Source organism: Nelumbo nucifera, chromosome 1 (genome assembly GCF_055504915.1).
Source record: "Nelumbo nucifera cultivar China Antique chromosome 1, China Antique-T2T, whole genome shotgun sequence".
Taxonomy (NCBI): Eukaryota; Viridiplantae; Streptophyta; class Magnoliopsida; order Proteales; family Nelumbonaceae; genus Nelumbo; species Nelumbo nucifera.
Window position 1 is genome coordinate 182,174,074 of NC_142649.1, and position 13,183 is coordinate 182,187,256.

The following is a 13,183-nucleotide window of genomic DNA, read 5'->3' on the forward strand; positions in this document are numbered from 1 at the left end:
TGTTCAAGTCTTGAACGTTTGTACTTTGTACATGTGCAAGTCTCCCCTCCCCCCTCCAAAAGGTTTGGCGACTCTTCACAACATTAATAACATTAATATGATTTTTAATCAGAACATTCAACAGTATATGGGCTATTGGATGAAAGGAAAGGACGTTTCCTACAGAAAACTAGGTCATTTGAGCAGATCCTCAATCACATTTATCTTTATCCATCTCAATTCTCAAAAAGGGTCTTGTGCTAAAGATTTAGAGAGTATGTTGGTAATAATCATAGTTTTCTTTGCAAATCAGAACATTCCGTTCAGGCCCGCTCCTACTATCAGTGATGCTAATTTCAAAGTATTGATAGGAATTAGGGTATATCTGATACCATGTGTACTTATAATTTTGTTATTTCATTGTTTGGGGTAATTTGAAATCAGTCCCCATCAGAATTAATTGTTTGGGGTAATTTGAAATTCTTGATATACAACTTTTCCGCATTGAGAGTCTCGACAGTTTAAATATGATTTCGATTTGAGGTGGCTACTTCTAAATTCGGATGTCCCTCTTACATCATGGTGTTGGTGGTTTAATGCACAATCACAACGTGGAGGTTTTGAGTGAATGATAGCAAAATGAGCAAAGAGATTAATTTGAATTGATGCTATTCATAACTGTAAATTTTTTAAACTATTCTTATCGTTTAGTTAATTGATTAAGCGTAAAACCATTCAAATGTGTATCAGGAAACTGTTATAACTTTCAAAAATATCCCAACTTACCTTTATTATAACTTCCAACACCAGCACCTACACCGGCTCCGAAGGAAATTTCATTATCCCCTCTGGCACTAGCATGGCATCTCCGCAGCAGCATCTATTACTCGCGGTTGGAAATGGACGGTCAACATTTCCAGAGGTTCGAAACGATCATCCACATAACGACTGGTTCGCTGGTTCGGAACAGCGTCTCTGACATCGGCACTATCTGGGTTTGAAAAGAATTCAGAGCGCTCTCTCTTCCTGGAAAAACAAAGACTCCGAACCCTCTTCTTCTTCTTCCTCTCCTTCCCCTCGTCATCGGTGATTTCTCACCATTTTTTTGAAGGTGTTCCGCCATCGCCACTGTAGCACGAGTTCTCAAAACCCACCGCTGAGTCCTAGCAAAACCCACTGCCCAGTCCTGTTCATTTTCTCAAACCGAGCCCAGGCAACAAAGCAGCTATTAGCTAAGTCACTCCTCCAACTAGTTGCGACGATCTCCTGAAAACCCTGAAAGTCACTCCTCCAACCCCGTCTGCAGAGTTAAGAATTCTGGAATGTGTTCTTCAGGGATATCTATAAGCCCATTCCTCTGTGCAATGTTGTGGCGTCACCCTGAGAACGCAGAGCTTGACAAAGTGAAGGTCGTTCATTGTTGTGCAACGGTAAGTGTTTTTGCAGCTTCTTTCAATCATTTCTTACTCGATAGCTCGTGGATTGATGTTTTGTTAATTGAGTTTCTCTTCTTCTTAACAATGCTTGTGAAGAAATGGTGAGATGTGTGGAACGATGTGTACAATGATTTGGTGGAAAAACTACACCAAATCTCACCGGTCGTCACCACTCTAAATTCTGATGAAAGAAATAAACCGTCCTTGGTTTTGATTTTTAAACCCAATTCAACAATTTAATTACAAACTCATGCCACTTAACACTATTGCCGAGTTCCTAGCTTTGAACCCAGTAGCTTTTTTCGTAGTATGGCCTCCACAATTATAGCGAATCTCTAGCGACGGCAATGTCTCAAACCCTGGTCACTGTTTTCTGACCATAATGTCTTCTATCTTTGATGCCTTTTTAGCTGGAACTGCATCCACCGTACGCTTGGGAAATGCATCTGATTTCTCTTCATCAACCTCTAGGCGACGAAGCAGCTATCGGCTAAGGAGAGGGCGCCACTACCGAAACCAGTAGTCGCAAGGTTTTTTGAACTCTTTGGACCCTTTCAACCATTTGATTCCGCTGCTCCATCTCTCCAGGCGACGAAGCAGCTATCAGCTAAGGAGCGGGTCCCACGGGTGCCACTACCGAAACCAGCAATCACGAGGTTTTTTGAGCTCCTGCAATTTCCGGAGAGGTTGTGTTCCTCTTCCTGTTTCCGGTGAAATGGTGTTCCATGAGTTCTGATGCAGCTGTTGGGTGATCTGATGAAAGGATTGCTTCTAAAGGTGGATAAGGCTAGGAAAGCTTAAAGCTTTCTGCTCGACTTCAGCTCCGACCAGTCCACGCCGGGGATCAAGCCGCAGATAACAGACAATGTCTTTCCATTCCATCCCTCCGCTCGTCACCTGATCGATGAGCCTCAGCCATTCAATTGAGGCCGGCGATCATGGGGACTGAATTCTCCAATGAATGCTGATGGTTGTCGGCCAACTGCGATTCATCATCCAACGATAAGGTTCTTGAGAATGTCCATTTCAGAGAGAGAGAGAGAGCGCTCTGAAAGACCGTCTTTGTTTTTCTAGCTACTGTTGTAAATTTTGAGTTAACCCCATACCTTTAGCAGGTTTAGAGTTTTTTTATTTTGAAAATTTAAAGAAGAATAAAGGGTAAAATAGTCTTTTTTGTCGTCAATTTTCAAATACACTTAGTCAATTAGCTAAATCGGTTTAAGAAATTTGCCCTTGTTATAATCTATGCTACCTAAAAAAGATTGCCATGGTAGTCTCTAAGGCTTGAAATACAATTTTCATTTGCACCGGTGCAAAAGTATGTAATTGCAAATGAGTCAATGACAAAATATAATTTGCTATTGTCTTAGGTTTTACTTTGCATCATTTATTTAGGCTCAACTTAAAAGCAATACAAATACAAATATGTACACCACAAATAAATACAAAGGTTGCGTTTGGAAATGATGCAAATAGAGTGTAAATCCTGGTTCAGGGTAAATTTGCACCGAAAAATGACATAAAACACATTTTCCAATGCATATTTACATTGATAGTAAGATGTAAAGTACATCAATAAGAAAAGAAGTAAATTTGCATTAGGTGGGCTTTTGATAAAAAAAAGGCATATGCTTTATTGAAATTCATGTTTGCATTTATTACATCTAAAAGTCTGATTGGTAAGTGTAAGTATATAGTGTTCATTCAGTCCCTTATAGAACATTAAACACTGTATTGATACCACGTGGATGCATGCGAATAGCCTACAATTAACTTTCCTTCTGCAATGAACCCGCGATGCACCACAGGCCTGTGATGAACCCATAGTGTGCATCACAGAACCATGATAAAACCCGTGGTTCATCGCACGCTCTCGATGAGCCCACTCGCAGCTTGAACCATGGCAAACTTGGGCCGAACCCACGGTGAGATCCGCACATGCTCAGACCTACGATAAACCCTCTACCGGCATGACGCCACAACCCGTTAAACAACCGTGCCCAGACGCCACCCGTTGGTGTAACATTAAAGGGGGCAAACGTGGCAAAGCGCCATGTAGGGCTAACAAGATGTCGCCCACTAGGCGGTGACGTCACTAGCGCCATGTCAATTAAGTAAGGTACACAAGAGGTGGTAGCACATGTGAGTAATGAGGGCTCTTGAGTGAAAGGAAAGCTGATCCTCAGGAAGATCTCCACGAGACACGTGGCAAAACTCCAGTGGTGCACTTAATGATTGGTAACAAATACAATGTCCCCTTTCCTAACAGGAGACGAGCACCTTTATCTCTTACCTTTTAGGATGTCGGGATCTTCCCCATAAATAGAGATCCTTCTCGTATTGAAAGTCATTCAGCAATCAAGTACCCTTGCCATCGACTCCCAGCTCTACCACCCGAGCTTGATGCCCTAACCTAACATCCAAACCCCTCTAACCCTCAGTCTTTCTCTATCTTTTAAAGAGACCACTTCCCCAACGTAGCCTTTACCCTACCTACACTACAATAAGAAGGTAAATTTGTTAGTACAAAACTAACCCAACTTTGCAATTTATATGGACCGTTTTATAGGGATGGCAATTTTCCCCATTTCCCCGATCCCCGTGGGGATCCACCTCGAATGGAGCGGGGATGGGGATGAATTTCCCCCGTGGGGACGGGAAAGAAAATTTTCATCCCCATTAACGGGGATGGGGAGAGCACTCCCCGCCCCACGGGGCCCTGATCCCCTACCCGTGGGATCCCCACTAATATATATGTATATATGTATGCATACGTTATATATGTATATATGTAATCATACATTTATATATTAGTATTTTTAAAAATATGGCTGAATATGTTTGACTCTTTTCTAATAGGATCATAAATTTTAATTATTTTATTTTATATTTTTAAATAAAACAAAAAACAAAAATAAAATGGTTAACATTATAAAAAATCACGGGGAATGGAGATCCCCGTGGGGATGGGGATAAACTTGTCCCCGTTAGCGGGGATGGAGATTTTCGCGGGGACGGGGATGGGGAGAGTTTCCCCGTCCCTGCCCCGCCCCATTGCCATTCCTACCATTTTACAGTCTACATATTTGTATTCACACTTATTTGCATCGTTTCCAAATGCAACCAAAATACAAGGTTTTGCATTCTACATATTTGTATTTGTACAGTTGTACTCCTTCAAAATGGAACCTTAGGCTCAGTTTAGAAGTAGTACAAATGCAAATATGTACAACGTAAATACATACAAAATAATACAAAATATAAGATTTTGCACTCTACATATTTGCATTTGTACTCCTTCCAAGCTTAGCCTTAGGTTCAAAATGAAATAAATCCTGATTAAAGCTCAAATGTAAAGCAAAACTGAACCAGAATCTGCACTCTTTTCATTTGCAATTTTGCATTCCACGGCTCTTATACTAGTGCAAATGAATTTGCACTGCAAACAAACAGACCATAATGTTGAAAAGTTTTCAAGATGAAAGATTGGATGAAGTCTTCCAAATTCCAGTTGGGTGCCTGCACAAGTTCTCTATTAAAGTGGGATGTCATTGACTTTGGGGATTAAGAAATTCTCTCTGATTGGTTAACTATTTCCCTTAAAGGAGGTTTGGTTTCTCATAAGATTTCATTTACCTATGCGTGGATGATGCTGCAATGACTATTGGGATAGGTCATTGGAACCTGTGTTGGGATTATGGGGATGTTTGAAACCGTGGCTGTTTTTAAAAAAAATGGTGTCACGTCAGATCCATATGGGCGTTTACGCCCATGTATCTTATTGTTTGGTTCAGCCGATTATTAAAAAATTGGGCATGCCTTGAAATCGGGACCCCACCAATGCATGATGTGTATCCTATGTGGTGCTTACCTGTCAATACATATATGAAAAACAGTGATGAAAATCACCTTACCAAATAGCATAGTATTGCTCACCGCCTACGTGACAGAAGCGTTATTTTATTTTATTTTTGTGAAAAACGGGTCTTGGAAGCATGAGCATTTTTTCTTAAAAATCGGTCCCAAAAAGCACCCACGCTTCCAAACACCTTGTATATCTGAATTTGGGTGGGATGGGGTGGGGAGCCACTCCTCATCCCGACTTGCAAAAATCCCCATCCCCACCAACGGGGACACTGGTTTTCCCATTCCCCATGTTAAATTAATTTTATTTATAATTTATTCTAGATTTTTTAAATAAAAAGTTATTTTTTATAATCCTATGGGAAAATTCCCAATTAGTACCATGTACTTTGGGCCTAGTGCCACTTTGGTCTTTGAACTTTAACATGCGACAATTTAGTACCCGAACTTTCAAAACGTGAAAATCCAATACCTACCGTTAATCAGATGTTAACCTACCATTAAGTGACATTTGAAAAATACAAAAATGCCCTTCAAGTGTCATTTAATTTTCTTTATCAACCATCTAAACGTTGACAAAAAATTAACAGTCCCAAATCCTTGCCTCTTCCATTCAAGAAAGTTGGGGTCACATTTGTGTGGGCATTCTGGTGATCTCAACTTTCTTGAATGAAAATGGCAAGGATTTGGGACTCTTAATTTTTTGTCAACGTTTAGATGGTTGATAAAAAAAATTAAATGACACTTGAAGGGCATTTGTGTCTTTTTCAAATGTCACTTAACAGTAAGTTAACATCTGATTAACGACAAGAAATGGATTGTCATGTTTTGAAAGTTAGGGTACTGAATTGTTGTGTTTTAAAGTTCGGGGACCAAAGTGGCACTAGGCTCAAAGTATAGGATACTAATCGAGAATTTTCCCTAATCCTATTAAAATAGATCCAAATATATTTAATTCCTAAGTAAGAATTCATAGGAAAAAAGAAGGGGACGTTTTATGAGTTTCCCTACCTTTTCTTTCAAACCAAAGACAGACTTAAGGTCCAGTAATTGCTTTTTGCCCCTAATATCAATAAAAATAACAATTTTCATATAATAATCAGAATATGATAAATTTTTTGAAAAACATCAAATAAGGGCACTGCACACTATTTCTAGTCTTCCTTCGCTGCTAAAGAAATAGGGACACTTCCTTGATTTTCTTAGGGAAAATTCCTTATTAGTACCTTGTATTTTGCATCTAGTGACACTTTAGTCCCCAAACCTTAAAATGCAACAATTCAGTACCGGAACTTTCAAAACATGTCAATTCAGTACTTACCGTTAACTAACTTTTAACCTTCAAGTGTCATCTAATTTTCTTTATAAACCATCTAAATGTTGACAAAAAATTAATAGCCCCAAATCCTTGCCTCTTCTATTCAAGAAAGTTGGGGTCATGTATCAGTGGGCATTCTCGTGACCCCAACTTTTTTAAATAGAAGAGGTGATGATTTGAGACTGAATTTTTTGTCAATGTTTGGATAGTTGATAAAGAAAATTAGATGACACTTGAGGGCATTTGTGTCTTTTTCAAACACCACTTAACGATTGATTAACAACTGGTTAACGGCAGGTACTAAATTGACACATTTTAAAAGTTCGTATACTGAATTGTAGCATCTCAAAGTTCGGGGATCAAAGTGTCACTAGGTTCAAAGTAGAGGATATTAATCAGAAATTTTTCCATTTTCTTATTCTGTGCCAAAGAAGAACTTTAATGTTCTAATTCTCAGTGCTCTACTTTTTTTTTTCTGATAAAAATGTAAAGATTTCAGTCAAGTAATTCATCGATTCTCTAAAATTTCACATGAGTAATGTGTTTTTTGTCTTTGCACAGGGACATTGAAGCTTAACAACAGCGATGGACATGGACTTTCAGGTAGTGCCAGCATTGGCACTAACCAGTATTCGACGAGCAGAAGTCTCGGTGAAGCATTATCCAGATGGGTAAATCTTATCGACCCCACACCTGAAGGTTTTCACTTTCGCAGAACTAAATGCCGCAATGAAGAATTTTTAAACCCAAAATTGTGCTTGGCTAGGGTGGCTTCGGGAGGGTTTTCAAGGGTTGGATTGATGAGAGAGGACATTGTTACCTTCCAAGAGTGGAAATAGAATGGTTGTTGCTATCAAGAAATTGGATTTTGAAAGCATGCAAGGATACGAAGAGTGGCAGGTAAGTAATTTCAAGAAACTTCTCTATTTCTCTTTCATTTGGGGTTGTTCTTAGATTTTCTGCCATCTGTCCTATTTTTGCGTGCAAGACATAAATGGTTTGTATGTATCTGCTTTGAGAGTGCATTCGCCGGTTCTTCTGATTAAGAAAGCTCTATGAGTTTCTCGTAAAAATTCCGTTCGCATGGATATAGAGGTAGAAGAGCAACAGTGCCATTACCCTTATTTGATATATATATTTTTTTTCAAAAAGGCTATAGTTATTATATGATAAGTGTTATTTTTATTAGTATTAGGGGCAAAAAGAAAGAATGTGGGGTCGCACCAAATCAACGCTCCTTTGCCTTTTCCATCTACTTCAGACACGTTCCAACAGGTCACTGTTTTGACATTTTTAAGCAATGGGAAGTAAGACTACACTCATTTTCGAGGTCATCGAGACTAATGGATCGTTGCTTGAGTTGTGTTTAAGAATATTAGTACCAAGAGCAATGTCTTCAATTTTGGGATTCTATTGTTGGAAATTGTCAGAGGCAGGAGCGCCGTTAATGTGAACTACAACTTGCCTTCCATTGTTGATTGAGTCCTGCCACTTATCAAGCAGTTTGAGTTCATTCCTCTGTTCGATCCTTGGATCAGGGCACTAGGGGATCCATCAGTAATACGTCGGTAGGCGGTATTGGCAGCTCAGTGTGTTGGGAAGATTGCTAAGAAGAGGTCGTTTATGGTAACGACAGTTGACTCTCTTCGAACTATTAGGAATAAAGTTCCCTCTGCAGTTTGGAACCATCTTAGGAGGCAGGCGAGGAAGCCATCTTCGACGATTGACCGTGAAGAAGTGATTATTGTCAAGGCCTCCAAATCCGGGAGTAGAACTTTGTCAAGAGGAATAAAATGTATCCAGTGTTCAGGTTGGTGTTTGTTCTGGGAGAGAAACAATTAGTTCAATGAGTGCTATTGCTAAGGATTTTGGGTGACGACTAGTAGCAAGTAGTTTAGTTTGTTCGTTGGTACTCGTTACATTTGATCTAAATCAACTAGTCTGGTTACTGCAACGAAAATTGGCTCTGCTACAAACCATCTTGCGCTAATTTAGAGAAAATCAAGTTTAGCTGTGAGAATGCCTTTTGTTAGATTGTTGAACAAATCTAGGTTTGTGGGTGTGTTGCAAATTATATGGTTGGTGCATAGTAGTGAAAGAGGATTCATGTTTCAACTAGTGAAAAATCCTCTATTCAGAGGGTTGAGCATGCCGAGATGGGTGGTAAGTTTGTGGAGATAGGTTCCTAGAAGAAAATAATGGATAGAGATTGATCAGAGTTGCATCTGTAGAATTTAAATGAAAGCAAGAAAATTGATTGGGTAATTAAGGCCATGTTTGGGAGTGCTTATATTAAAAATAAGTGCTTAAAACATGTGCTTATTCAAATAAGCGCTTATTTGCATTTGGCACCCAGCTTTTTCAAGTGCTAAATTTTAAAAAATAAGCACTTATTTTATATTGGGCGTTTGATAGTCTTTTTCTCCAATAAGCACTTAAATAAGCATTTATGACTAATTTGTCATTCATTTTCTTTCAAATTTTATGAAAAGCACTTTTATAAAAGTACTTTCTTATGAAAACACTTTTACAAAAGCATTTTTACAAAAGTACTTTTATGAAAGCACTTTCATAAAAGTACTTTTATAAAAGCACTTTAATTAAATCACTTTTACGAAAGCACTTTTATGGAAGTACTTTTATAAAAGCACTTTTATAGAAGTACTTTTTGAAAGCACTTTTACAAATGTACTTTTATAAAATTCAACTAGGGATAGTTTTATGAGTGGTATTTTAAAATTCAACTAGGGATAATTTTGTAAGAAAAAAATTGAACAAGTGCTTATTGTATAAGCACTTAAAAGAAAGTTGGAAGTTTGGGCTTAAAAAATAAGCCTTATTTTTAAAATATGGAAAATTCCACTTTAGTACCGTGAACTTTGGGGATTGTGTCAATTTAGTATTCGAACTTTCAAACGTGTCACTGCAGTACCTAAACTGTCAAAAAGTGCCAAGTTGGTCCCTACCGTTAACCGTCTGTTAGTAATTTGTTGCAAATGTCAAAACTACCCTTCAAAAGAAGACACTGTTCATTGTCTTCTACCTTGAGACTGAACTGGTTGAGGTGTTTGGGATTCTAGACTAATGAAGTCATTGCCTTATACCTTTAGATCTGAAACACATTATTGTCTAGTTATTTCTTTGCTTTCAGTTATTGTTTCAATTCCCTCTATCATATTTCATTTTTTTCTCTATTTTTCTTTGAAGATAACCGGTTCAGTCTCAAGGTGGAAGACAATGAACAGTGTCTTCTTTTAAAGGGTAGTTTTGGCATTTTCAACATATAACTGGCGATCAGGGACCAACTTGACACTTTTTGAAAGTTTAGGTATTGCAATGACACGTTTGAAAGTTCGGGTACTAACTTGACACTACCCCCAAAATTCAGGGTACTGAAGTGGAATTTTACCTTTAAAATAAGCACTTATTTCGGGCTTACTTCCCAAACACCAATAAGTGCTTAATGGTGTGGTCCTGGCCCAAATAAGCACTTATTTTGAATAAGTGCATATTTTTAAGCACTCCCAAACATGACTTAAGTTTCCTCACATCAATTACTTGAACCATTAATCTTTCTATATGTATTTTATTGCGAGTGGTTTATCCAATGTTACTTTTTTTTTTGACAATTCTTCATTGTACAAGATCTACGCTTGAAAATATTTCTTATCAGGCAAGTTTTGATTTAAATACAAAGAAATAGAAAGAATGAATTGTATTTTGTAGATCCATTACATGATAAATTCTATTAAGTTGGCATTAGGTAATTTGATCATGTAACCAAATTCTGTCAAGCATCAATTCTTGTGTGTTTACATATGATGACTTCTGTAGCCAAGCCCATTTTGAGCTTGAGAGATATATTTTCCCTAACCACTGGTTGACAAAGCATTTGCATGTCTTAACTTGAGCGATTATAGTCCATAGGAAAGCTATTCCTAAATAGTAAAATTAAGTTAGTTTTACTTAGTCAGTTCACCCAAGTCAGGAAGCTATTATCTCATTCACTGTATTTTGTGGTTGAAAATCAAAAGAATAGTATAGTACATTGCAAATATGGCAAATTGACATCGAAAACATGAATTTTTAAATAATTCTAGTGTAATTGACAACAGGAGTTGGTTTTATGAAGAACAGGGATAAAACCATGTTGTTTCACCATGTTTATGAGTCATTTCTCAAAAACTCCTGTTCATGAAATAAATAAATTGTCTACAATTTTCATTCAGAACTTCGAGTTAAACAAATTAAAATGACAATGGGGGATGGGGGATCATAAGTACTGGATATGTTTAGGTCTAGATTGCTCTTCTACTTTTCAACTCACAATTTGTTGGACGTTTTTAGACCTGAAAACTGATCAACCACCCTGCAGTCATCCAACAATCTAAAAAGCTAAATAACATGCGAAAAGTATGGACATGGATGTATATCTTTTATGCAAGAAATTGAAATTACATCTATAAATTTATCTGCCATAAAATTGGTGAATAGAAAGGTCAAGTCTATATAGGTTCTGTTTGGTGTGTCTTTTCATGTGGTTTGTCGGCTATTTATAAGTTTGACAGATTACGATTTGGTCTTTTCCCATTTGATTTACGGTAGATTTAACCGCCAAAAGCCGATACGCTAAAAAGATATGAGAAGCCAAAAACATGCAATTTTTGGAAAGCTCTAAATGGAGCTTTTGCATTTTTTTCCTATTTGTCTTTGCTCGAAAAGATGCCTTAAACCAAATGGGCTTCAGATTGCTCCGATCTTAATGTTAAAATTCAATGCATCTTTTGACCATCAGAGCTATTAGAAAATCTTCCTAAAAGGACTTACCAAACGGCCCTGTAGTTACTTGGTAGCATCTTGAAACTGCCATACCAGTTTTATTCTCTTTTAATTACATATAAAGTTGGACATGCCCATCAGCCCATGCAACAAGGGGCTCGTGCTAACTAAAACCTTAACCCTGAAGCAAAGATATTAATGAGAGAGAGAGAAAGATGACTAATAAGGCCAAGTCAGGCTATGTAAATTACATATAGTCAATTTTTTTCTTTGGCATATGGCAAAGATGACTATGTAAATAAATAGAGAGAAAAAGAGTCTACAAGCATGAAAATCTTAAAATATGAAAAGCAAACTAAGGGGAAAAACATAGAAGATTATAAAAAATTCATATCGACCTCTAATTATTTTCCCACAAAACAACAATATAAAAATAAATATTCCTATTATTTTCTCTTATACAACCAAATGGTGAAAAATAAAATTTGCACACTTTCTCATCCCATCCCATTTCATCCAAATCTCTCTCTCTCTATCTATCTATCTATATTTAGAAAATGGAATCTACTCGTGCGAGTAGATTAGGGGTCTCATGTGCAAATATTTTGTACATATAAAATAGAGCGCACCTCATATGCAAGCATTTTATACATGTAAAATGCTTCCTTTGCCCTCCGACGACCTTCCTCGATTTCGTTTTTGCTAGACTCTCTTGGATGGCAAAAGTTGCTGGAGAACGGCGACCTTCGAGTTTCCCTGTCATTTCCGATGACCTTTGAGGATTTGCCCTCTTTGTTTTGCCCTCTGAAAATCCTTGCATGTGAGAACAAACGACGAAGGAAAGCTATCTTGCATGCTCTGAAGAACGAACAAATGACGAACGGCGACCCTGGCCATTTCCGGCGACCTTCGAGGATTTGCCCTCTCTATTTTGCCCTTCGACGATCCTGACAGCACTGTTTTCTGTCTAATGATCCTTGTATGGGAGAATGAACGACGAAGGAAAATTACCTTACATGCTTTGAGAACGAACGAACGACGAACGACGAACGACAACCCTGGCCAACATGTATTACACGTGCAATACATGCTGCCTCTTTGATCTGATAACCTACTGTCACTGCTCGACTAGGATTAACCCGTCACTTGCATGCTCGAGGGTTAATCTGTCTTTTCGTCAGTGTTTGATTAATCTGATAGCCCGTCACTTGTAGGATTAATTTGATAGGCCGCCACTTGCATGCTCGGCTGCGTTTGATTGTGTAGGTAAATAGGTATAATAATAATTTCTAGCCATAATCAATTTTAATGTATTTGCATGTTGCTGCTACAGCCCAACAATTGATAGACTGAAAGTTGCTGCTTTTCCACTTCCTTTCTCCCAATCTCCTTTCCTTTTTAATGTGGCTTACTTTTCCCCCCAACTTTGGTTACTAGGGTTTTCTACTCTGTTCTTCTATAACCGGACAAGCTGATATCGAGAATCAACAACACGCTATCGGGGTTGTAAAGACCAAGCAAAAGAAAGTCATGGTGCGCTGTTGGATATTCGGTTCTTATTCTTCTTATTCATTCTCTGGGGCTCTCGTTTTGAGTTTTGATGGATTTTGGGTATTGTATGCTCTCTCAGGTAAGTCCAATGGTTCCAATAGACGACGACGATTTGGGTCCGCCGTGGTTGAAACCCATGTTGAAGGCCAGCTACTTCATCCCCTGTTTAATCCACGGAGATTCCAACCAGAGCGAGTGCAACCTGTATTGCTTAGATTGCATGGGGAATGCTATATCTATGCATGCTCTTATTGCT